The following is a 26,717-nucleotide window of genomic DNA, read 5'->3' on the forward strand; positions in this document are numbered from 1 at the left end:
ATTTTAAGCCTTATGAGACCTTTAAAAGAACACTGTCTCTTATAGAACCTATATTCTGGAGCACTTTCATTTTCCTGTAGTAACTACTTTCCTAATACCATCTCACTTTCCGTTAGGAGAAGAAATGAGTGGCTCTGAGCCACTCACCACTAAATTATTAAATGGAACATGCCAGAAGGTGACTGAAATACTGATGCACTCAGTACAATCTCAGAGAAACTGAATATGTCAATCATGTAATGAGAACACTAGAATTTTCCCACGCTATAGGATCCATCAGTGGGACAGAGTGGGTGGAAACATTGTCATCAGACTACTTATGAAATTTTTCATAATGTACTGAGAAAATAAAGCAAAACACAAAAAACTTTTAAATAAAGTATAGTTAGCCCATCATTAGCAAGACTATTTTAACAAATGAATTATTATAAACTTATGATAAACTATAAAACAATATTTTAGGAGAAATTTGCATTGATTTTCTAGGTCAAGTTGGAATTAGAACATTTATGTATTTATTCCTTTCAATCATAAAATAAGAAGAGAAACAGCAGTAAGATTCCTAATTCCTTCCAAAAGACAATATTAAAAGGAAGACTTTCCCACCCTGTAAATGTAAAAAAATTAAAAGAATAGCAAAAGTACATTCTGGGACTGATCCAAAGCCCATTTAAGTCAATGGAAAAACACCCATTGATATCATTAGGCTTTGGATCAGGACCTATAGTAAGAGCCTTCTAATCTTGTGGAAAAAATTGACAAATTACGTATGATCTAATCATATTGTTGGATCTATGGTGCTATAAAATGCAGATATTGACTCTATTGAGGTGAACATCAAGACATATTGACTCAAGAAGGGGCTTACATCTTGACTGAAATATGAAGTCAGTATATGGCTTGTTGCATACATTCTGAATGTGTTCATCTGAACTTTGTGAATGACAAAGACAGAAGTGAAACATTTTTTAAAAGCAGTCTTAAAACATTGAAACATCTAAGTTAACACTTCCTGTGTATCATCCAGTGTGACTTTTCTTATTTGTGGTGGGCTTGCAAACATTAAGTGCCTCAGGGAAAGAGTTGTCTTTGTGTATTGCAAAATAAACACCTTATTGTCAGTGTTTAACAAATCATACAGAATAATATTTACATTATAAAAAATGTAGTGTGGCAATGCCTTCAGACTCCATCTGAGGTTCAGGCCTTATTTTGTTTGGCACTGTACAAACAAACAGTAAGAGGCAGTCCCTGTCCTAAAACGCCTGCAATGTAAAGAGATAAGAAAGACAAGGGGGAAAACAAAGGCACAGATAGAAAGTGAACTGTCTTGCCTAAGGTCACACAGCACAACTAGAACTAGAATTGAGGTCTCCTGACTCCCGGACAGGGTCCTGTTCACGGGACCATGTTGTCTCTCATAGCCATGAATTTAAAAAGCGTGACTGTTTGAAACTAATATTCTAAAGTGTTGTAGTCCATCTATTCCCATTTTCCCAGAAACTTTTTGGACAGTTTCTGTTAATACTGTTCAATACTAAAACTCTTACAGAAAGAACAGTTTTTCTATCTTGGTCTCTTTAGGCATCCATAGAGAGTACTGTATCCAATGACATTAGGCATTCATATCCATGGATCCATATCAGGGTCTGAAGCTTTTCAGATTCTTAATTCCACAGTACATGATTTACTTATCTATTGATACTAAAAAAAGAGCTAGATAGCTCTATGCATTTCTAATGAGTTACAAAACATTTAATCTCTAGTTTACTGGATTGAATATGGCCCAGGTTAGTAGAGAGTATTCACCGAAAAGCATTATCTGACAGCTGTAATGTGGAATGGGTGAAATGAGCTTGTAGATTGGTGAAATGAGTTAATAATGGGAAGGTGTCCAAGTCATAAGAACCAACAACAAAACTATCTCCAGGTTAGCAGCATTGGTCATAACATATCTGAAAGACAATGTCCTTCATGCCCATGACCTACTGTAAGATAACTGATTGATGTATAAACTTGATGATACTGCATATGAGTTTTCTGATACAAGTATTTTATGCTGCACAGAGAGAGCCCATTGTGTAATATCTATTTTAATCTAAATCAGGCTCTAGGGGATCACATAACAGGATACAATGTTTAAGGATTGATTTATAGGAAGATGTGACATCATTTTGTAGTTGGAGTCTTTAAGGAAAATGTAGCCCCTAAATATTCAATTCCCTTTATTCCAGACTCAGAGCTATGTTACAAATGAATCTATGTACCAGATATCTGTGCTTGCTATGTTTTTTTTTAACTAAAAAACTTGATTATTTTATAAAGAATTCATTACTCATCACAAATAAGGTTTTGGGTTTTTTTGCATTGTATTAATAGTTATATTCAGTTTGAATAATTTCCTTATTATAATAAATTCTAGAGATGAAAAAGATTTATTAAGTTATCTGGACCATCTCCTACCAAAACAGGATTTTTCTGTACATTATGCATTCTAATGCTTTGCCTAATCTAGTTTTAAGTGCTGCAAGTGATGGAGTTCTACAAATTCTCTTGGGAGATTATTCACCAGGCTAATGTATTTTACTATTAGTAAGTCTTTCCTGATATTCTGCCCAACGTTTCCCTGTCCTATTTTTATCGTATTATTCCCAGTATTACTGGTACTCTCCCTTAAATATGTTAAAAGATTTCCTCTCCTTTGTTAGAGATGACGTCCTTCAAATATTTGTAGCCCTGTATTGGATGCCCCGTTAGTCACACCACTTAAGTGAGCTATAGATTATAATCTTACTAATCAATCACTTCATCACCCCCTAATCATATCTTTTTTTTTGCTCTTCTCTGATCTTCCTCCAATTCGTCAATATCTTTCTGGTAAAAAGTTATCCAGAGTGAATGTAATAATCCAGGTGTAGGCACACCAGAGCCATTTAAATATACAGGTATATAGTTGTATAGATTTCCTCTCTGCTCTGGGACATGCTTCCTTTATGTATGCATCTTGAGATTCCATTGGCCTTTATTGCTGCTATATTGTAAACGCGTGTGTCCATTTTTTTCCCATTTCATTCCTAAATCTTTTTTGTGATTATTGCTTTGAAAGGTTTTTCCTCGCATTGAATATCAGTGTCTTGGATTATTTTTCACCAGATGTTTTAGCTTGCATTGTTCTACAGTGAGTCTTATTACCTTATTTTCTGTCATATTTCTAATTTCTCTCTCTGTTCCTTTTACTTCTCTGTCATTTTGGTGTTTCCTACAGTTCTCAATATAGTATCTTCTGTAAAGTTCATAAAAATCTTGCTATCCCCTCTCCAAGGTCATTAATGAAGCTGTTAAATAGAACAAGACCTGACCCCAGTCCATTCAAAAACCCACTAGACATTTCCTTCCTTCCTTCCTTTCTTCCTTTGCTAGTACATACTGCCTTTTTTTGCCATTATTTTTTGTTTATGATCCCTCAACAATGTCTGAACAAATCCAGTAAAGGACCTTGTATAAATAATTAACAATAAGCAGCCCATCAGTAATATCTCTCAGTACTGACCTTAGTAAAATGGGTGAGAGAACCATAAAGAGAAGCTGACAAGTCCTCTCATCCATTTTGCTCAGGAGACAGACAGCACAAGAGCTATATAAACTGCTTTGCAGCAAAATAAGAATGCTTTAGAATTTTGGGAATCCTAGTTGCTGAGTGACTGGTGAAGACAAGTTAATTAGTTTGTTGCCATGCCATCTTCTACTGTGATCCAATCAGATTTTACATGCTGAGTAGGGTTGAGCTGGGTCTCTCCTTAAATAGATCTTCTAGGAATACCATCTTGCATGAAGTGATGTTGATTATTCAGTGAGGACCCAGTATGGTTTTGAGGGGTGACTGTCCTACTGAAAAAACAACTAGGAGTATTTGTGGCACCTTAGAGATTAACAAATTTATTGGGGCATAAACTTTTGTGGGCTAAGACACACTTCATCAGATGCATGCAGTGGAAAATACAGTAGGAAGATTATATATATATATATATATATATATATATATATATAGTACATGAAAAGATGGGAGTTGCCTTACCAATTCTAATGAGATAATTCAATTAAAGTTGGCTATTATCAGCAGGAGGAAAAATCACTTTTGTAGTGGTAATCAGGGTGGCCAATTTCAAACAGTTGACAAGAACGTGTGAGTAACAATAGGGGGGAAATTAGCATGGGAAAATTAGTTTTTAGCTCTTATAATGACCCATCCACTGCCAGTCTTTATTCAGTCCTAATTTGATGGTGTCCAGTTTCCAAATTAATTCCAGTTCTGCAGTCTCTCGTTGGAGTCTGTTTCTGAAGTTTTTTTGTTGAAGAATTGCCACTTTTAAGTCTGTTATTGAGTGTCCAGGGAGGTTGAAGTGTTCTCCGACTTGTTTTTGAATGTTATAATTCTTGACGTCTGATTTGTGTCCATTTATTCTTTTGCATAGAGACTGTCTGGTCTGGCCAATGTACATGGCAGAGGGGCATTGCTGGCACATGATGGCATATATCACATTGGTAGATGTGCAGGTGAACGAGCCTCTGATAGTGTGGCTGATGTGATTAGGCCCTATGATGGTGTCCCCTGAATAGATATGTGGACACAGTTGGCAACGGGCTTTGTTGCAGGGATAGGTTCCTGGGTTAGTGTTTTTGTTGTGTGGTGTGAAGTTGCTGGTGAGTATTTGCTTCAGGTTGGGGGGGCTTTCTGTAAGTGATGACTGGCCTGTCTCCCAAGGTCTGTGAGAGTGAGGGATCATCCTTCAGGATAGTTGTAGATCCTTGATGATGCACTGGAGAGGTTTTAGTTGGGGGCTGAAGGTGACAGCTAGTGGTGTTCTGTTACTTTCTTTGTTGGACCTATCTGTAGTTGGTGACTTCTGGGTACCCTTCTGGCTCTGTCAGTCTGTTTCTTCACTTCAGCAAGTGGGTACTGTAGTTTTAAGAGCACCTGATAGAGATCATGTAGGTCTTTGTTTCTGTCTGAGGGATTGGAGAAAAAGCGGTTGTATCTTAGAGTTTGGCTGTAGACAATGGATCGTGTGATGAGGTCTGGATGAAAGCTGGAGGCATGTAGGTAAGTATAGCAGTCAATAGGTTTCCGGTACAGGGTGGTGTTTATGTGACCATCGCTTATTTGCACTGTAGTGTCCAGGAAGTGGATCTCTTGTGTGGACTGGTCCAGGCTGAGGTTGATGGTGGGATGGAAATTGTTGAAATCCTGGTGGAATTCCTCAAGGGCCTCTTTCCCATGGGTCCAGATGATGAAGATATCATCAATGTAGCATAAGTAGAGTAGTGGCATTAGGGGACCAGAGCTGAGGAAGTGTTGTTCTAAGTCAGCCATAAAAATGTTGGCATACTGTGGGGCCATGCGAGTACCCATGGAAGTGCTGCTGACTTGAAGATATACATTGTCTCCAAATGTGAAATAGTTGTAGGTGAGGACAAAGTCACAAAGTTCAGCCACCAGGTTTGCCGTGACATTATCAGGGATACTGTTCCTGACGGCTTGTAGTCTATCTTTGTGTGGAATGTTGGTGTAGAGGGCTTCTACATCCATAGTGGCTAGGATGGTGTTTTCTGGAAGACCACCAATGGATTGTAGTTTCCTCAGGAAGTCAGTGGTGTCTCGAAGATAGCTGGGAGTGCTGGTAGCATAGGGCCTGAGGAGAGAGTCTACATAGCCAGACAATCCCGTATAGTGTACACTGTATAGCGTAAAACCAAATTGCCAATCACTGTCTTCTTCCTTAAAGAACTCCTGGGACTTTTCACAGAAGTCTGTTACAATATGGAAACAATAACGTACTATGGTACTGTACTTACGTAAATTCTCCCTTCAGTTTCAAATGGATGTGGTATTCTTTGCTTAGGGTTCCTAAACTGTTGTGTAGTGTGGCAGTATGCTGTTTTATTTCACCTCACGGAAGGGTGAAGTGATTCCTATATGTAATTTGAAAAGCATTTTGGGGTGGAAGATTTCATATAAATGCAAGGCAAATTTATATTATTACAATGATTTATGACCATATTCTAATGCCATCTTTATGTGGAACGTGGAGTATGCTACAATGTTCAAGTTGTACAATCACTACAAGATTTTTTTAAGTATTCAGATTTATCAGAGGAGGAAGAAGCTATCAGTGTTACTCAGCCAATAAAAAAACAACCTTTATTCCAATCTGTGAAACTGAGAAACTAATCAACTATAAAATCAAGTTAAGAACAGTTTGTCATCTTTAAAAAAGCTTATCAAACTTTTAAATGAAAACAATTAAAATTTGTTTTCATTCACTTTATATTTTGAAAGACATTTACATCTTTTTTCAACTGAAAAAGTTCCTAAGAGACAAAAGTACTATATTCCTCAGTTTAATATACTGTCAAAGTTTGCTTCTCTGTAAAGTGTTTTGTTGGCATATAGCCTTATGTAGTTCCTTTTAAAGGTCAAAGCAAGGGGAAAACTTTCTGCCCATATTTAAAGAGGGTACTCAAGTATGCAGTTAAGTCAAACATAGACAGATGTTGGTGGATGCATATTTTAGATGTTCTTTTCTAGGATATTGTGCTGCCAATGCACCTGTCCTGCCAGATAAAGACATCACATAGAAAGGAAGTTGCACTTGCATAAGTTGAAGCATTTATGAAGGGAGACCTAAGCATCACGTAACAAAGCAATCCATGTAGCATATGGGAAGTCTGGCTTCATCTACAGAGTAGTGGGCTTTCATGCCCACACCCATATCAGTCAATTCCAGCTCAAATCCTTTGACGCTGCTGCTGCTGCCATATGACAGGACATCCAGCTGTGCAGTGCATTATCTCTATAAAACCTATTTCTGGAGAGTGTAGGTTGCAGACCTCTAACATAACTCTTCTTAGGATATGGGGTATGGAAAAAGCACCAGCAGATGATTTTCTGTGTTTTATTCACACAGGCTGTGAAAGACTCAGATCTCTCTCTCTCTCTTGTGCTCTCTCTCTCTCTCTCTCTCTCTCTCTCGGGTGTGTTTAGGTTTACTAGAATAATTCATGTGGCTCAACCCTATCCCATTATCAGGTCAGTGGGAAGGAAAGATAGACATTTCCAGGATAGGGAATAGTACTGTACAGGAACTGGGAAGTTCATTTAATCCAGTGCATTGTCTTCCTGATTTTAAGGGAACCTTTGAACAGCAAATCAGCCTGCTGCCTATTAAGAGAGATTGTTGTGCAGTCAGCACCTTTAGGCCAGCACAACACTAATGTCTTCTGCTGGATAGGAACCATACTGTATACAAAATGAACAAGTCGACGAGGGTGTTCTGAATTCCAATACCAGTTCTCAAAGTAGCAGCCGTGTTAGTCTGTATCTGCAAAAAGAAAAGGAGTACTTGTGGCACCTTAGAGACTAACAAATTTATTTGAGCATAAGCTTTCGTGAGCTACAGCTCATGTCATCGGATGCATTCAGTGGAAAATACAGTGGGGAGATTTATATACATAGAGAACATGAAACAATGGGTGTTACCATACACATTGTAATGAGAGTGATCACTTAAGGTGAGCTACTACCAGCAGGAGAGCGGGGATGGAGGGGAGGGGAACCGTTTGTAGTGATAATCAAGGTGGGCCATTTCCAGCAGTTGACAAGAATGTCTGAGGAACAGTGGGGGGTGCGGGTGGGGGGAATAAACATGGGGAAATAGTTTTACTTTGTGTAATGACCCATCCACTCCCAGTCTCTATTCAAGCCTAAGTTAATTGTATCCAGTTTGCAAATTAATTCCAATTCAGCAGTCTCTCGTTGGAGTCTCAGAGGAACAGCCGTGTTAGTCTGTATTCGCAAAAAGAAAAGGAGTACTTGTGGCACCTACAACGGCTAACACGGCTGTTCCTCTGAAACCTGTCATTATGCAAGGCACTGCATTTAGCCGTATGGAGTGGATAAAATTGGTTAGTCTCTAAGGTGCCACAAGTACTCCTTTTCTTTTTTCGTTGGAGTCTGTTTCTGAAGTTTTTTTGTTGAAGAATTGCCACTTTTAAGTCTGTTTATTGAGTGTCCAGGGAGGTTGAAGTGTTCTCCGACTCGTTTTTGAATGTTATAATTCTTGACGTCTGATTTGTGTCCATTTATTCTTTTGCATAGAGACTGTCTGGTCTGGCCAATGTACATGGCAGAGGGGCATTGCTGGCACATGATGGCATATATCACATTGGTAGATGTGCAGGTGAACGAGCCTCTGATAGTGTGGCTGATGTGATTAGGCCCTATGATGGTGTCCCCTGAATAGATATGTGGACACAGTTGGCAACGGGCTTTGTTGCAGGGATAGGTTCCTGGGTTAGTGTTTTTGTTGTGTGGTGTGAAGTTGCTGGTGAGTATTTGCTTCAGGTTGGGGGGCTGTCTGTAGGCAAGGACTGGCCTGTCTCCCAAGATCTGTGAAAGTGATGGATCGTCCTTCAGGATAGGTTGTAGATCCTTGATGATGCATTGGAGAAGTTTTAGTTGGGGGCTGAAGGTGATGGCTAGTGGCGTTCTGTTATTTTCTTTGTTGGGCCTCTCCTGTAGTAGGTGACTTCTGGGTACTCTTCTGGCTCTGTCAATCTGTTTCTTCACTTCAGCAGGTGGGTATTGTACTTGTAAGAATGCTTGATAGAGATCTTGTCAGTGTTTGTCTCTGTCTGAGGGCTTGGAGAAAATGAGGTTGTATCGTACAGCTTGGCTGTAGACAATGGATCGTGTGGTGTGGTCTGGATGAAAGCTGGAGGCATGTAGGTAGGAATAGCGGTCAGTAGGTTTCCGGTATAGGGTGATGTTTATGTGACCATCGCTTATTATCACCATAGTGTCCAGGAAGTGGATCTCTTGTGTGACTGGTCCAGGCTGAGGTTGATGGTGGGATGGAAATTGTTGAAATCCTGGTGGAATTCCTCAAGGGCTTCTTTTCCAAGGGTCCAGATGATGAAGACATCATCAATGTAGTGCAAGTGGATTAGGAGCATTGGGGACGAGAGCTGAGGAAGTATTGTTCTAAGTCAGCCATAAAAATGTTGGCATACTGTGGGGCCATGCGGGTTCCCATAGCAGTGCCGCTGATTTGAAGGTATACATTGTCCCCAAATGTGAAATAGTTATCGGTGAGAACAAAGTCACAAAGTTCAGCCACCAGGTTTGCCGTGACATTATCGGGGATACTGTTCCTGATGGCTTGTAGTCCATTTTTGTGTGGAATGTTGGTGTAGAGGGCTTCTACATCCATAGTGGCCAGGATGGCGTTTTCAGGAAGATCATCAATGGATTGTAGTTTCCTCAGGAAGTCAGTGGTGTCTCGAAGATAGCTGGGAGTGCTGGTAGCATAGGGCCTGAGGAGAGAGTCTACATAGCCAGACAATCCTGTATAGTGTACACTGTATAGTATAAAACCAAATTGCCAATCACTGTCTTCCTTAAAGAACTCCTGGGACTTTTCCTAGTAGCGTAGGGCCTGAGGGGGGAGTCTACATAGCCAGACAATCCTGCTGTCAGGGTGCCAGTGCCTGAGATGATGGGGTGTCAAGGATTTCCAGGTTTATGGATCTTGGATAGCAGATAGAATACCCCAGGACGGGGTTCCAGGGGTGTGTCTGTGCGGATTTGTTCTTGTGCTTTTGCAAGGAGTTTCTTGAGCAAATGGTGTAGTTTCTTTTGGTAACCCTCAGTGGGATCAGAAGGTAATGGCTTATAGAAAGTGGTGTTGGAGAACTGCCTAGCAGCCTCTTGTTCATATTCCGACCTATTCATAGTGACGACAGCACCTCCTTTGTCAGCCTTTTTGATTATGATGTCAGAGTTGTTTCTGAGGCTGTGGATGGCAGTTTGTTCTGCACGGCTGAGGTTATGGGGCAAGTGATACTGCTTTTCCACAATTTCAGTCTGTGCACGTCAGTGGAAGCACTCTAAGTAGAAGTCCAGTCTGTTGTTTCGACCTTCAGAAGGAGTCCACCCAGAATCCTTCTTTTTGTAGTCTTGGTAGGAAGGTCTCTGTGGGTTAGTATGTTGTTCAGAGGTGTGTTGGAAATATTCCTTGAGTCGGAGATGTTGAAAATAGGATTCTAGATCACCACAGAACTGTATCATGTTTGTGGGGGTAGAGGGGGAGAAGGAGAGGTCCCGAGATAGGACAGATTCTTCTGCTGGGCTAAGAGTATAGTTGGATAGATTAACAATATTGCTGGGTGGGTTAGGGGAACCACTGTTCTGGCCCCTTGTGGCATGTAGTAGTTTAGATAGTTTAGTGTCCTTTTTCTTTTGCAGAGAAGCAAAGTGTGTGTTGTAAATGGTTTGTCTAGTTTTTGTAAAGTCCAGCCCCGAGGAAGTTTGTGTGGAAGGTCGTTTTTTTATCAGAGTATCCAGTTTTGAGAGCTCATTCTTAATCTTTCTCTGTTTGCTGTAGAGGATGTTGATCAGGTGGTTCCGCAGTTTCTTTGAGAGCGTGTGGCACAAGCTGTCAGCATAGTCTGTGTGGTATGTAGATTGTAATGGATTTTTTACCTTCAGTCCTTTTGGTATGATGTCCATCTGTTTGCATTTGGAAAGGAAGATGATGTCTGTCTGTATCTGTATGAGTTTTTTCATGAAGTTGATAGATTTCCACTCCATATGGCTAAATTCAGTACCTTGCATAATGACAGGTTTCAGAGTAGCAGCCGTGTTAGTCTGTATTCGCAAAAAGAAAAGGAGTACTTGTGGCACCTTAGAGACTAACAAATTTATTTGAGCACAAGCTTTCGTGAGCTACAGCTCACTTCGTTGGATGCATTCAGTATAAAATACAGTGGGGAGATTTATATACATAGAGAACATGAAACAATGGGTGCTACCATTGAACACTTCAATCTCTTTGGTCACTTGATTACAGACCTAAAAGTTGCAATGCTTCAACAAAAAAACTTCAAAAACAGACTCCAAGGAGAGACTGCTGAATTGGAATTAATTTGCAAACTGGATACAATTAACTTAGGCTTGAATAGAGACTGGGAGTGGATGGGTCATTACACAAAGTAAAACTATTTCCCTATGTTTATTCCCCCCACCTGCACCCCCCACTGTTCCTCAGACATTCTTGTCAACTGCTGGAAATGGCTCACCTTGATTATCACTACAAAAGGTTCCCCTACGCTTCACTTCAGTTTGCTACATTATAATCTTCCCCAAAGTTGTTCAGCTCTTCATAGGTCCAAATTTAACACAGTATGAAATTGGTGTGGAGCTTCAAGTAAATTTAGCTTTTTAAAATATACATGCTTATCTCTGAAATATATTGGTAAAAGCCATCAAAAGCTAATAAAGATCATGTCGTGAAGATATTCCTCATTTTTGTGGTGTCATGTTAAATTTGAGAATATCACAAAGGACTTTACTGATGCACAGTGGCAGCATTACTCCACCAGCTTACACTATGTTAGCGCTATCTCAGTAGTCTACAGTGACACCCAACAAATACAGTGCACTTCAAGCTTACCCAACAGGGTCAATCTAACAACAATCTGTCAAGTGGGTGATATAAGCCCATGCCTTGTTCAAAAATTTGGATAAAAAAATCTTTGATTTAAAATTGGATTAAAAATATTTTGTAGGAAAAATATTTTGACTGAAATCTTCAGATCTCTGCAAGCACGAGTTAGTGAGAGAACCTGCTCAGTTTCCCGGGCAAGCAACACCCAACTCACCATCAACGAGCTCCTATGAGTCCTTGTGCCTGGATATACTCTTTTCTCCTGATGATAAACTGTGTGGGGCTGGTATCTCTGCTCACCCCCCCGTATCACATCCCACTTTTTTGACAAAAGTGGGCATGTGTCCCATTTCCTCTTGCCAGCTGACCAAGTCGGCAAGAGCAAATGGGACAAAAGCCCACTTTTTTGGGAGGGGGAGGTGGAATGGCCAGGACAGGGCTTAAAAAAGGACTGTCCCCGCCAAAACAGGACATATGGTCACCCTAGGCACAAAGGAACTTCCTTGATCCAATGCATTAACTCAGATTCAGTGTCCCTGCAAACTCCTGCCAGTCTTCTACCCTGAGATAATTAGTAGGATGGGATGTTGAGTTCTATCACATTTTCCTCTCCCCGCCACAAGTATTGTGTGTTCTCAAAATGGGTGTTCGTTTCAGTGGAGATTACTATACTGTTAACTATGTTTTGTTTTCACATGTAGTCAGTATATTTATTTGGCAAATCAGTTTCCTATTAGATTTTACTTTTTGATGGACTAGTAGGTTTTTCTTTCGGTAGATGTATTCACATGGTGGGTATCAATAGTGTGCCATTTAGTACATGTCTAAAATGGCTTATGATGTGTTGTAGGAGCTACATCAAAAGTGCTTTCCCAATTCATGGGACTATTCAGTGGTTCATACATTCTTCAGAGGTGTTTGGAATGTAAAGCACTTAGAGTGGGTTAGTTTCCCAAGTTTCAGAGTAACAGCCGTGTTAGTCTGTATTCGCAAAAAGAAAAGGAGTACTTGTGGCACCTTAGAGACTAACCAATTTATTTGAGCATGAGCTTTCATGAGCTACAGCTACAACATTGCATCCGATGAAGTGAGCTGTAGCTCACGAAAGCTCATGCTCAAATAAATTGGTTAGTCTCTAAGGTGCCACAAGTACTCCTTTTCTTTTAGTTTCCCAAGGACACTTACCTCAAGATTGGCTTTTACTTTACTTTAATTTAAACAAGTTTACTTTTCCCTCCAAAACTTAATTCCAATAGTTTCAATGTGTTTTTTTTTAAATTCACATGTGAAACAGTTGTCTCTAAACGTATAATTACCCCCTCTCAGCAGTAAGCTAAATATTGCAGCACTGAGAATCTGTACATTAGGCAACCGTGAAACTGATTTTCTTTTGTGTAGCCCAAGAATATATAGAAATAGAATTATGTGAGCAGAAAAAATTGTTTTCTTTCATTTTAATTTTTAGAAAAAACTAGGACAGGTAATACAAAAAGGATTTTACACAATAACTACAAGGATTACACTGCAAGAAAAGCAATTTCTCAGTTTAATCCTGCTAATGGGAAAAACTTTCACTGATACTAATTTGTCAATCACATTCAAAATGCATGAACTATACACAAATAGCTCAATCAAAATAGCCATTAATATTTGTAAGGGCAATGATCTATTCATAGTATAAATACTGCCAATAAGTGTTTTCTCAATAAACAGCTATTGTCTTACATTCATTAGGGAAAAGATCTAATATACAATGAGATTTCTTACAGTAGTTATAGGCCATCACAATCCCGTCTCTTTCCCCTCCTTTCCCCCATTTTATTTCAATCTGGAGAGTTAAATGAATAGATTAAATTCATTTGAAACATTACCAAGTCGGGCCAAGTGTGTGTCTGATTAGCTTTGCTTTTCAGAAATAATGCTAATAAGAGTACAAACTTGATTTTTTGATATTTTTAAAACCACTTTCACATTTAATAATCCAAGATGTTACTAGGAAGTATCACAGTCAGTGCATTTATTTGCAAACAATACACTTTAAGATAATAGTGCACCTATAAGCGATTTCATTCTGAACACCTACTGAGCATTTTTTCACATAGTGCAAATTGTATTACAAAATATTCAGCCCCGTGTAATGAGGTGAATCCTTGATTATAGCAAATGTCTGGTTTGGTGAATGATCTTAAAATATATGTTGACTCTTATTCAAAATACTTTCCCTAATTACCCAAAAGTTTAAATGTATTAAAGAGTATAGTAGCCTTTTATTAGTTTTATACTCAGAAAAAGAATGAAGACTTCATCTATGTTATGTATCAATTAGTCTGAAAAATAATTTGACAATAACAGCGATTGGGGATCACATATTACTAGGTATACAGTACAGAAAAATGATCATATCTGAAAACAAGTTTATCCACTTGAACTGTAAGGTAAATATTTAATATGTATGTTCTGTAATGGATGTCCTTGAACGAAAAGAATACTCCATTCAAATCAAGCCTAATATCAACAAGGTGTACTTAAAAATTACATCTGTGCCTGTAAATGGATTTTCAGAGTTCACATTTTTTTGTGTGTTTTTATAGTGATCAATAAGGAAGCCCTTCCACCACATTTAGGTGCTCCCATGCTGATTGCTCTGACAGCAACTGTATCACTGCTAAGAGATGAAATTTGTTAACAGGTTATTTTTTGCTTGCTAAACTCACTGACTGGAGAGAATAGAAAATAGCAGATGAGGAATAGCATGAAGTAAAAGTATAAGATACTCATTAAAGAGAGAGGAACCTGGTAAAAGCAGTAGTTTTTGTTTTCTCAATTGTTAGGTATGAATTCCACAATTAAAAACAAACAAAAACAAAAAGTAAAAAGTTCATGGGAGGCAAGCTGGAGCAGTGCCAGCAGCACAGTGGGATTTGCATGAGCAAGGCAGGTTTCAAGCACTCCAGGACTGAAAGTTATTTACAAGCAGAATAGGGAACAGGAACTGCTGAAGTATCCTCCCCATTTCTTTAACTGAGGTTCAAACTCTGAAAAAATGCCATGCTCTGGCCTGTTCCCTGCCATGGACTTTAATAGGAGCTGAGAGCAAATGTGGCTGAAAGTAAAGGCTTTTTTCTATCCTGGTCCAAATTATAAGTGGTAAACTATCCACCATCTGCAAAAAGGGTGCCTGAACGGAGGGCACTATCATACAAAGCTAATAAATGAATCATATTCTTTAGCCCCAGACCAAGCTTATACCAGAGTCATACTTAAATATAGAGGAAATAACCTTTCTTCAGTTAGTCTCCATAAAAAGCCAGAAAGAACAGCCATGTGTTCTCTCCTCTCTCACAATCACACTCTCTTCAACCTTTTTCTTTTCTCTGATTTTATTCCTTATCAGAGGAGGCAAAGGGGGGAGGGGGGGGCTGATCTGTAGCCTCCACAGAGATGCTTCTAATTCCCTGACCTTTGTTAGTAGACTACACACAGCCAAGTTGTCAGATGGCTCCATTTCACTGCAATTCTAGCAGCTTTGGCAGGGGTCTTTGGCTGTTTGAATCAAGGTTTTAAACTCCTTCCTTGCCTGGTTTTGTACCAGGGCTATTCCTACGATCCATATTCAGGTAAACCTTTTTCTCTACTTCATAAAAGGCATACATGATAACTAACATCTAAATCAGAGTTGTTGAATAATTTTAGCCAGAGTCAAAATCTGTTCCCCTTCCACTGCAGAAACCTCCTACAATTCCTCTGTTTGGGTGACTTCCCAGTGGTGTATGCTTGAAGAAGTCAGTTCCCCTGCTTCTCTTCCCACATCTCCTGGCACAGGAGGCATGTTGGCATTGGAAGGGGGAGTGGCAAGAGTACACTGCGCTATAACTGTCCTCAGCTCGTGTATGGCCTCTGTAACCTGAACTAGAGCACAGAAGCACAGAACTATATCTGGTTGTTGGTTCTCAGCTTCTCCTGGGCTGCTTTGGGTGGCTGTGTAGGGGAAGGTGGTTATCCTTCCCTATGAGTAGTCCAAGCTCAGTTAAAGCCATTTGAGTGCCTATCTGCTCTCCATGGGCTTCCATAGCCTGGAAGGAAAGTATGCAATAGGGCACCCAGAGTGACTTTCCTTCCTCCCAGGGGAACTGCTGAGTACTGCAGCAGGATAGGACGGTGAACACTCAATCGCCTTTGGCTCACATTACAGCTGCTCCAGGAGCTGTGGGGGAAGTGGTGACCTTATCTCCTCCCGATAGCAACAAGTCCGATTCTAACTTCAGTTTAAAAATCAGAGGGCACAGCTCAGGGAGCGCATTTTAATTTAATAAATACAAAATTTATTCTTAACATACACACAGGTGCCCCAATGTAGAGCCTTAGGGGGCCTCAGGTTGGACATCCTGGTCTAAATTAATGTGTAGCAAATATCTTTTGTTACCAGATACTGTAAATAAATAGTCTGATAATAAATATGCCCATGGACATTTTTAAGTTGTTTCAGTTCTAAAATATCTGACTCTGAACTTGATTTGAGCCCTGGGCTATACCAGCAGGAACAGCCCCCCCATTGCAGAAAGCCCACTGTTGCTGCAGCATAAGATGCACACAACCTTCAGTCCAACAGAAGGTTTGGAACTGGTTAGCACAGCCCCCAAAGTGAGTGGCACTGTCTGGGGAGGGCATGTAGACAGGGCATTGAGGGGATGAACTAAGGAGCTCTGGTCATATGTATGTCTTATCTTGAGTGTTGCGCCTAAATTGAGTCCCACCCTGCCAACCCTTCACTTGAGCATGGTAAGGCTTTTAACTCAAGTTGGCTGGTGGGCCAGAGGATGTAGTTATACCAGGAGTTAGCAGCTGACATGAGTTGTGCTAACACAATCACCTTGTGCTGCTCAAATGTTATTTCACAATGTGGCCTCTCTCACTTGAGAGCTAAGCTAACTTAAGGAGAGTTAACGCTATAGTGAAGACATAGCCTCAAAGCTTGTTCCCTCATAGAAATCCCAGAGAAGGGTAGCAGTACAAGCATAATCTACCATCCCTAGGAACCTTTGGGCACAGCAGCCTGCATTTGATTCTAATCTTGCATATATTGTATAGTATGATTTAACATTGTTTGCTACATATTTAAGCAACTGTTTGCCAAAGCACAATACATTTTACAGCAATCAAAAATAATGAATTTATTTTTCTCCCTTTAGAATGAAAATCTGGGGGCTTCAGGTAAGCCATTGAATTATTGTACTTACATATTTATATCATGAATTTGTTTCCTGTGGAGAAAAATAATCCTGTTGTATGTAATTATAATTGTTAAAAGGCTACACCAGGCAGGTAGAGAACTTTAATTGGTATATTTATTCAATACACCAAGGTTCATATGAGACAGATAATGCAATGATTAAATTATCAGCAAACCACAGAATACTAAAAGGGATCTTGACAAACATATTTTCCATCTGTTTTAGAACAAGTGTTTATGAAAATTATCATCTAGATCTTATCTTAAATTAATTTTTTTGTGGAGGGGGTAGAAAATAGGCAGGGGGGAATCCCATCATTTTCATCCAAAGTTTTGCATTGTGATTTAACATTTTCAGTATTCCATTTTGAAATTGATAAAATCTGCAAATTTCTGCTTTGATCTAAGCAACAGTGGAAAAATATATTTGCAGCCTTCAGTTAACTGTGGCAAATGTTTACTCATGTATTTCTATTTGGAGTGTCTACACTTAAATTTCATCCAGTATTCATCTCCATCAAATATGCGATGTTGTTTAATTATTAAGAAATCTTACAATGTGACATGTTCAATAGTAATATTAACTCTTTTGGACTGTTATTACTAGTATTCATGGCTCTGTTGCTTGGACTGAACTGGAGCTGTGTGAAATGTTTGTATCAAAGCCAGAAACCACACGGAAACTCTGCTGGTTTGGGTTTTCACTAAAAGCTCATGCTAAGTTATTTGACAGAGCCATGAAAGTTCATGAAGCATCTGAGCAAATGTGGGCAGATTTATTAAAATTACTTTATATGTGATTGCCTCATCTGGGTTTCAAAACCAAAGGAAACCTGGAGGCTTAAACTAAATTTTGCTTTCAGATAATGTGTTTGTTTAAATCATGAACTCAAATCATAATAAAAACTTGCTTATATGAGAATCTAACAACTGACACTAAAACACTTCCATGTGAACCCAGATATGAAGAACTTCTTGAGTGATCCAGTCTATCATGTGAAAGTTATTGGAGCATATAGTATTTTTTTTCTGAGCTATATCTTAAAGTAATAGCTTGCTTATGGTGATGTGCCTCAGTATAAGTTCATACTGGGCTCAATCCTGCACCACTGAAGTGAAGGGGCGTTTTATCATTGAATTGTATGGATCAGTATGATCAGACCCATTCTGAATTATTGTGTAACTTTAAGTGTAACTTCTTACACTTCAGCCAGGGAATCAAAGGCCAGTATGGATGCACAGTATCCTGTACTACTTTAAAGAAGACAAGATTTTTGATTGTCTTCTGAAATGGTGATACACCTCAAAACAAACCCTATTTATTCTTCAACTCTGTGTGTGTGTGTGTGTTCTGCTACAATTGACAGATGCAAAGTAGTAACCCCCAAAAGAAAAATACTTGCATAAATGCAGTAACAATAACTTCATTTGGTACAAACAGGCAAAAGTACAAGGTGTGTAAATAAACTCTGGAAAGTCGGTGCCTGTGCAGCCGTACATGTGCTGTCCGGAGGAGGGAGTGGTGCGCTCCAGCAGGATAGTGTGGGTTCATCATCAGCTCAGTTTCTGCAGGGAAGTGTTTGTAGCCCCTGCTGTGTGTCTATTGTGTCTCCTACCTCCCTCGGTGCTACCTTGTAGAGTGTGAGGCTACATTAACAACGTGTTAACCCTTGAGGGCTCAGCCGAGTGCTGGTTCATCATTTAGCAGCAAGGCATTCCCAGGGAAATATCCCACTTGATATCAACACGGTTGCTTTAGGAGAAGCTCAGGGAACTCATGAGCAGGGCCTCAGACAATCCTCTGATTAGAACTTGTTTAAAATGTATACTGGATATGTATATAATGTCTTTTGTCTGGCAAAAAAGATGAAAAGATGTCCCTAGGACCTAACCCCCCCATTTACATTAATTCTTATGGGGAAATTGGATTCGTTTAACATTGTTTTGCGTAGTCACATTTTTCAAGAACATGACTACAATGTTAAGCAAGGAATCACTGTGCCCCAGACTATCTGAAATCTCTCAGTCATAGGCAGCATACATATATTTGCCACTGGGCCTTGGAAGTAGCAAAGCTGCCAGTTGAAACACTGGCCAGTGAACTTTTCATGTTGTGGGGAAACCTGAAGTGCAGTGTTACTATTATGTGTAAAAGCAATGGTACAGGTAGCCCTGGGTTGCCATTACATAGAGTGACAGTAAATCATTTGCTGAAAATGACACTTTAAGTAAAATCTTACTCGAGAATAGGTGGCAGCATCAAATCCTGAATTTTTTTTTTCCAACATCACACCGCACATCACTCCGAGTAAGGGATCCTACAGAGTCACACTATTCCAAAAGGAGCACTGGGAGACAGTCCAAAGAATGCCTTCCCAGAATGTGCACCTCTTCATGGGGTGCAAATACTCCTCCCCATCCCCACTGCTGTCCAATTAATGTATATGGTGGAATGGAGTCATGGCTCTGCCTCTTTTCCCACCTTTCTTGGGACATAATGTGTCCCTAATAATTGCGAGGAAGAAGTCCCTGCACTGAGCACTGAAATGAGTGAAAGGACTTAGAATTCTGCCCAGCCTTTGCATGTGTCACACCAGGGAGGGGACAATCCTTACTCCCTCCCCTCACACTCAACATCTGCATGAACTGTGTAGAATGTTTGGTTTAAAGAATTTAACCCCTGTTTGGATAGACAATAGATCATGAGCTCATCCTGAATTTGATCATTGTGTTAGTTATGTAGTCCTATCTGTGAGTAAATCCTTCTAATCAGAAGAACTACACAACTTGAGTAAAGGACAGCAGAATCTGGCCTTTAGAGAGCTCCACCAGATTAGCTCCACAGAAGTCCCATTTTTATAGGGACAGTCCTGTTTTTTGGGACTTTTTCTTATATAGGCACCTATTACCCCTCCACCCACTCTCCCATTTTTTCACAGTTGCTATCTGATCACCCTACATCAGATGCATGTCAGTATTACCACACATTACAAGTTTTGCAGAACATGACAGACTTAGAGGACAAGAAAGTGTGATATAGTATGTGTTTGGGTTACAAAACAAACAGGGGTGTGGTTTCTCTGTACTTTCCTATTGTTTGACAACTTTGTTCTAAACAGACATTCAAATATAGGATAATCTAGAAAGATAGTGCAGATGTGAAATAAATCTTTGCATGAAGTGCATGATGAAATGCCTCACTCAGTTCTTTCAGGAAGGTAAATATGCTGTCGAAATAAAACTTTTTTTCTGTCTTCATTCAGAACTTCCCAAAAATGAACAAAAAGCTTCTAAAAGGGAAAAACTGGCAATTGCTGAAGTAAGCCCTAGCCAGTTTAGCAAAAGAAAAATCCAAACAAGCTGATTTTTTAAAAAAGCGTATAAAAATGAAGTGGGTAGATTTTTAAAGATGTTCAGTCCTCAGCAGCACCCCTTTTTCTCAAAGAGGGTGCGGGGTGAAAATCTGGCCACTCCATTTTGGTATCTAAATGGGAGATGAGTGATTCTGAAAATCTAGTATTCAGTGCCGGCAATTCTGAATGAAATTATTAATAAAATATATACATTGTATACACTAATTTACAATATGTACAGCAACTGAACAATTAAATAGCCCATAATTACTGTTTGTCTTTTAATTGGGGATCAAATATAACTAGACTATGGCATATATTTACCATTTGTAGTGCTCTATATTTACAATGAACATTTATGCCATCAACCCCTCTTTTCTCTAATTCTTCCTATGTTTATTTTACATCTAACACATTTAAAAATCAGATTTTATTTCCCCACATAACAGAGAACTGCAAAATGCTGTTTCAAATAGAAATATATATAGCTATTCACCAGACAGGAGCAGAATTGCACTTGCACTGAACTTAGACTGCTTATTTTGGAGGCAAAGCTGGTTGGGAATATTTTGATGAAAGGTTTCTTCCCTAGACAATGCTGTTCCATTGAAACTATTTACAGGAAAGGGTGAGTGTTACTGAATTTCTAAACTTATTTTTTTCAGGTTGGGAATTCATTGTCCCATTTTGGCATATTCTAAATTTTAAAGTTTGGGGTTTTTTGGTTCAAAATTTAACTATAATTTATAGTAGAAAAAGGTCAAAATGAAATGTTTAAAAATTCTGAAAGTAAAACGTTTGTATTGACCCACACTGAAGTTTTGTTCTGGTTTATCTGAATTTTTTTTCAAATCTCAAAAATTCTCATGGGATAGGAAAATAATTTCCTTTAATTGGAAGTACCTGAGGACCTGTTATAAAGAATGATCTAGTGGAACAGCAATCTTTCGTCCAAATATGTAATCTCATGATTTCTATTAAAACTAATTGCTAAAACATGCACCAAATAACGGTCTGTCTTCAGTTACATGCTGATGGTGGCTCATTATTTTAAAAAAACAGCACACTGAGGTGAATAAAGTCATGTGACTTATGAAGACTTCAGTAAGAGGTAATGCACTTAAAACTCTTGAGAATAACACTGTCTGCTGTACACAGCAGTGAATATCCTGCATGCTTGGATGGGTTTAAGAAGGCATAGAAAGAATGCTGAGAAGTGAGAGATATTTGCAACTGCCCATTACTCTTTCTGCAACATTTAACTTCTTTTGAATATTGAATCATTTACAGCCTAATTCTGTGTTAATGAGCATAGACTGGCTCACTGATGCTACATTGCAGTTTTGTCCTCAAAGTCAATACAAGGGAAATAGCTATGGATTTTCAATTAAAGTAATATTTTATAAATTGATTATTGATTAAGATGACATGATAGGATGCTCGTTATGACCTTGTGATAAATGTCTACAATTACAGGTACCTTTGTTGAAGCCATGATCTGAAATTTAATGGCAGAGTTCTGGTAGGTTTTTACATAAACTTGCAACTTGATTTAAATCATCAGGCTGATCACAAACAGGTCCATAACACATCAGTTCTTAGACTAATGAACCATATATCCTTGTCGACTTTAGTAATGTTTTGACAGTTTTTGCCTCAGTGCCTTTGAATTACAAGTGTGTAGAGATGTATTGCTTACTGTTACAATAGGTCTTTCCCTAGGGATATGGTAGGTCACATTTACTGAATCTGAATTGGTTAACAATGACAACAGATTAATGTTGTAAAAGGATGCAATCAATTTTAATAGTTTTAATTACGTTTTTCATAATTAAGTATAAAGAGATTACATAGCAATCCCAGGCATTGTTTTTAAATTGTATTTCCTTAAAATGTTTACAATGTAGGTGATTTACAAAGCAGTGAGATTAGTATTAAAGTCACAGAAAACTTTCTTTAATGTTAAGATAGTGATATAGACCCATCAAGCCAAGTGAAACACGCAAATCTGGCTGATAGAAAGCTGCATATCAGAAAAAGCAAGAAAATTCAGATTTCTAGGTTAAAAATCATAAGTAGCTTTTCACCTTCCAACTATTATTGTTTGTGATATACAGGAGTGATGTAAAACATTTAAAAAAAAAACCCAACAACAAAAACCCCCACCAGCATAACCTTTTACTATGCAACTCGCCTCTCTACTAACCTCCTTTAGTTCAGCAGGTGTCCTTTTATATTATTATCCCTAATGCCTTTCTGGGGCTCTTTATTTTGGAAGAGCCAAACAGCTGCAGGCCTGAAGTGGGCACTTTGTAATTAGGTTTCATCTCCTTCTCTTCTAGCAGCAGATTAATTTTCCTTAACCCCTGTTATATTCTGTCTCCCCTCCCCCAGTTTTCCCCTTTCTTATTCCTGAGTTAATAACTATTTCTCTTTCTCTCTCAGTGGTTTTGATTTCTTGTTTTTGTGGGGTGATGTAAGCAAAAGGCCTATTCCTGTTAATCAGCACAGAAGTAAAACTCCCTCTGAAGTCCCTCTCTCACACACATTGCCAGGTTTTTAATCTTCACAGTGAATTTCCTTTTGTTTTCTTGATGTTAAGGGAGTTTTGTTTTTGTGAGGGACCTTTACTTGCCTCTTTCAGCAAACAAAACATATGAGAATAAAGCAAAACAATTGAAACAAATGACAGGTAGGTGGCATTAAAGTAAAATACCTAGATTTGCTTAGACTGAAGTCTAAATTTCCTTTCTGGGGAGAAGGGGTGGAAGGCTTAAATCAAAGCTTGAAAGTTACTTCAGCATTTAAAAAGAAAAATTTAGGGCCACATTTTCCTATGAAAGAGCAGGAAAACTGAACTTGGAAATGTGGTGTTTTCTTATTACTAAATTGGGGGAAGAAGGGAAGGGATGGCCCTGCATCCAAACCTCTGGCCCTGTACCTTTGCACTGTTTCCAAGCACACAACCTTCTAGGAGCCTGGCTCCTGTGGAGCTGTGTTTGTATGGGCTGCCCTCCCATGCTGCTTCCCCCTCAGATCTTCTTTTCCATAGCAAGTTCATATTATGGGGAGGGATGGTGCATAACTTAATGCTGCCAACATCAGCATTAACTTAGGTCCCAAAGCTCCATGTGGCTGTGCAGCAGGTAATCTCCTGGAGAGCTGATGTTCCCCTGGCACTGCTCCCTTCAGTTCATGGCCTGTCCCTTCCCCATCCCCATGGAGTACCCAAGGAGGTACTCTCTCTTTTCCACCATTCTATGATAGCATGCTGGGACAATGGTATTCCACTTTTCCCTTGCTCCCACTGTGTTGTCCTATAACCCTTCTTTTGAAATGGAAGGTAGCATAGGACCCATAACTTCATTTGTTATTTCTATAGTAAAACAAAAATCATGTCTCTAAAACGTATACAAAGCTTGACATAAAATACCATAACCCCCATTATAAATATGTAATTATCTGCTCAATAGTCTATTATAACAGCTTTGGAGTCATTGTCCTTAATGTATTATATGATTTCTTAAAGACTGTTTTAGTTCATGGATCACTGACCTTGAAAGACCTGTGACAGCCTATTAAGTGAGTGCAGATAATTCAGTCTTTAAAAATCCTCCTAAAATATATCCTAAAATGATGATCTAAACTGAGCTTCTGTTTTACCTCTTTAACCCCAACAAGGCATTTGGAGTGCATGAGTGTACCTAAGGGTTGAAATGGAGTCTGTTATGGCACATGTGCAAACCCTGTTTTTAAAACTAAGGGCTTGCATATATGCACTATGGAGCAGAAGGGAGAGAGGCATTTTTTCCTTGTTCAAGCTGCATAAAGGCTGCCCAGTATTATACCCTTTGCACTCAGGGCTGCCACCAGATGTACCTAGCGGGGGTTGGTATGTAGGTGGAGCTATGCTGCACCCCTTAAAGTCATATAGCATTTTTTCAGCCCTCTGCACACTGGGGAATTGTGCCTAATGTAGAGCTGTGTTAAATAGCACAAATGAGCCTTAAATAACATTCTGCCCCCCTTACTTGTAACTCAAGATATACTGGCTGAAATTCATCTCTTTGGTTACAATCAATCAGAACAAATTTGAGAACTTCTAAAACTGTATTTTAAAGAAACCCCTTTAGGGCATGTCATGGACGGGCTGGCCCTTTGAGCTGGGCTCAGCCTTGCCCATGACTATCTCTCAGCCTTATTGGTGAGTTGGCAACGTAAGGGCCAATTAGTAACTCCAGCTGGGTATAATGAAGTTTAATTAGAAAGACTGATCCCAGTGGGGTGGTGAAGCAGTGAGACACTACTTAATTAGAGCTGGGAATTCTGTAGTTGAAGGGAAAGTAAGGGGTAGTCCCTTTTTGGGTTAAGCCTGAAGAAGTCAAGCTGAGCGCAGCCAGAGGGTGGTGGGGATATGTGTCTGTATGTCAGTTGAGTTAGGTCTGGCAACAGTAGACAGAGACCTACAAGGAGTACACTAAGCTGCTGTGGGAGAGACCTCTGACATAAGGCCTAAAGGAAGTAGGGAGGTCTTCAGAGGTAAACTACTGGAGTCCCTGGTGAAGGGAAGCAGTAGGAGAATCCTTTTAGGGATGAAGCAAGATAAGAAAAGTTGTGCAGGGGCAAGGAGAAAGGACGAAGAAGCAGAGGACTTCAGTGGAGCCTGTGCAGAGCAGAAGAACTATTATTCTGGGCATTGGATTTGGACCTTAAGCAGGACCCTCTCATTACCCTTGATGGGTAGTTACATGAGTTGGCTGGAGGGTTGAGCCATCAAAAAAAAAAACAACAAAAAACCAAAACCAAAAACAAAACCCAGAGAGGGAATCAGGAGAAGATAGTGTCTGGGACTAGCCATCGTAGCCAAGGAGTTATCCCCCCGCTGGCAATGAGAGGTGAAGTCCCTTGCAATGCTGTGTCTGGACATGAGAGGGTGCCCTAGAGGTGAGGATGTGCCCTTAGTGGGTTGGAAACTTGTTTCTGAAGTCCTAGCTCATAGTGAATTCTTACAGTGGAGTTTTAGACTGGAAAATAGAAATGCTGTCAGATTTTTTACTCTATGGGCTTATGGCCCCTTGTACAGCTAGATTTAAGTCCTTTTACTGAGGACAGGGCCAACTGTCTGGGCTAACCGAGTGAAGATAAAATTGCTCCTGTAAAGATATATTTGTCTTGTTTCTGTGACAAGATAATCATTATGTTCCAAGTGAATTTAGAAAGTGAACTTTTGTGAATATTGGAGAAACTTTGGACTCTCAAATTCCAATTACAGTGTGATGGCAATTTGTTTTGTTCAAAACTAAGACATTTAACAATGATTGACATTTTGAAAAGTTATTGTTAAACTGAAGAGAAACTGTTGGTAATTACTAACTGTAACTGGGGTATATGTGTAATGGTGCATGTGCAGGAGGTAGAGTCTTCCTAGAACATTGAAAATCCAGCTCGAGGATGAGATTTATTGAAGTATTAAGGTTTCCCTGAAAAACGTTGCAATCTGCATGTGACTTTACATTTTAACTTCTTCCTTCCCTCAAAACTAAATAAAAATGCCTTTAGTTCTCACTAAGACAACAGTAACATCCACCTCAGTATTCCTTTCTTTTTCAGTTCTAGTATCTGTATGTGTGGTAATTGAAATGAATTTAAATGCATTCCAAATGTAGGGGGCTTGATTCTCCACCGCACCTGAGCTCTGCTTGTGCACAGTGGAGAGGGGAGGTTGTGGAGGAGTCAGCTTTGGCCCCTTGATTCTTTGCTGTCTGGAGTCAACTTTAACTTAGGTCACTGACATCAGGTCCCTCAGTTCTCCTTTAGGGTAAAGCTCCTGAGTGTCATGTCCTTTTCCTCTTAGAAATGACAATAGATTTTTTTTTTCATCTATAGCTCTCCAGGTGCTTTACAAAGGAGGCAAGTATTATGCTGCAAGGAGGGGTTCTGGTACAGGAGATGGTGGAGCCAGGCAGCAGAACCATCACTACTAGCTTTACACAGGCAGTGATTCCCTCGACACAGTGTAAATTTCCAAACAGTTTTAATTCACTTTACCAGGTAATGCGTGGGGTAGGCAGTGCAAAGTGAACTTGTCAGCTCCAAGAACCTGATCCATCTCATTTTAGAACTCTTATTAATATAATATGCTTTATTTGACATTGCACGCAGTAGTATCACTGTACATCACCAAGTTATATTTTTAATGCACTCAACACCTTTTTTACCACGATAGCAGTATTGGAATATATAAACTATTCATATTTAACTCTTGGATCCAATGGGGGAAAAGAGAAAATTGAACAAAATGTTTCTGTTACTGCAAATCCCATCCCTTTTAGAGTTAAGGAATCATGTCAGTCAGATTCAGCACCATCATTTTATTTTCAACTGGGTGGTTGTTTTCAAGTTATGGTTCCAGACCTGAAAATCTCTTCCATCTCAAATAGCTCCTATTCACATGAGAAATCAATGGGATTAGTCATGTAACTGCTATTCACTCATGTGAGTTAGTAGGATTGGGGCCTCTGATGGCCCACTCTTCCTAACCTCCAGGCCATTTCAAGATTATTGCTTTTAAACTGTGAACCCATTGAGACATCAGAGGCATTTAAAACTAGACAGGACAAAGCTGGAAAG

The sequence above is a fragment of the Caretta caretta genome, chromosome 8, assembly GCF_965140235.1.
Source record: "Caretta caretta isolate rCarCar2 chromosome 8, rCarCar1.hap1, whole genome shotgun sequence".
NCBI lineage: Eukaryota > Metazoa > Chordata > Testudines > Cheloniidae > Caretta > Caretta caretta.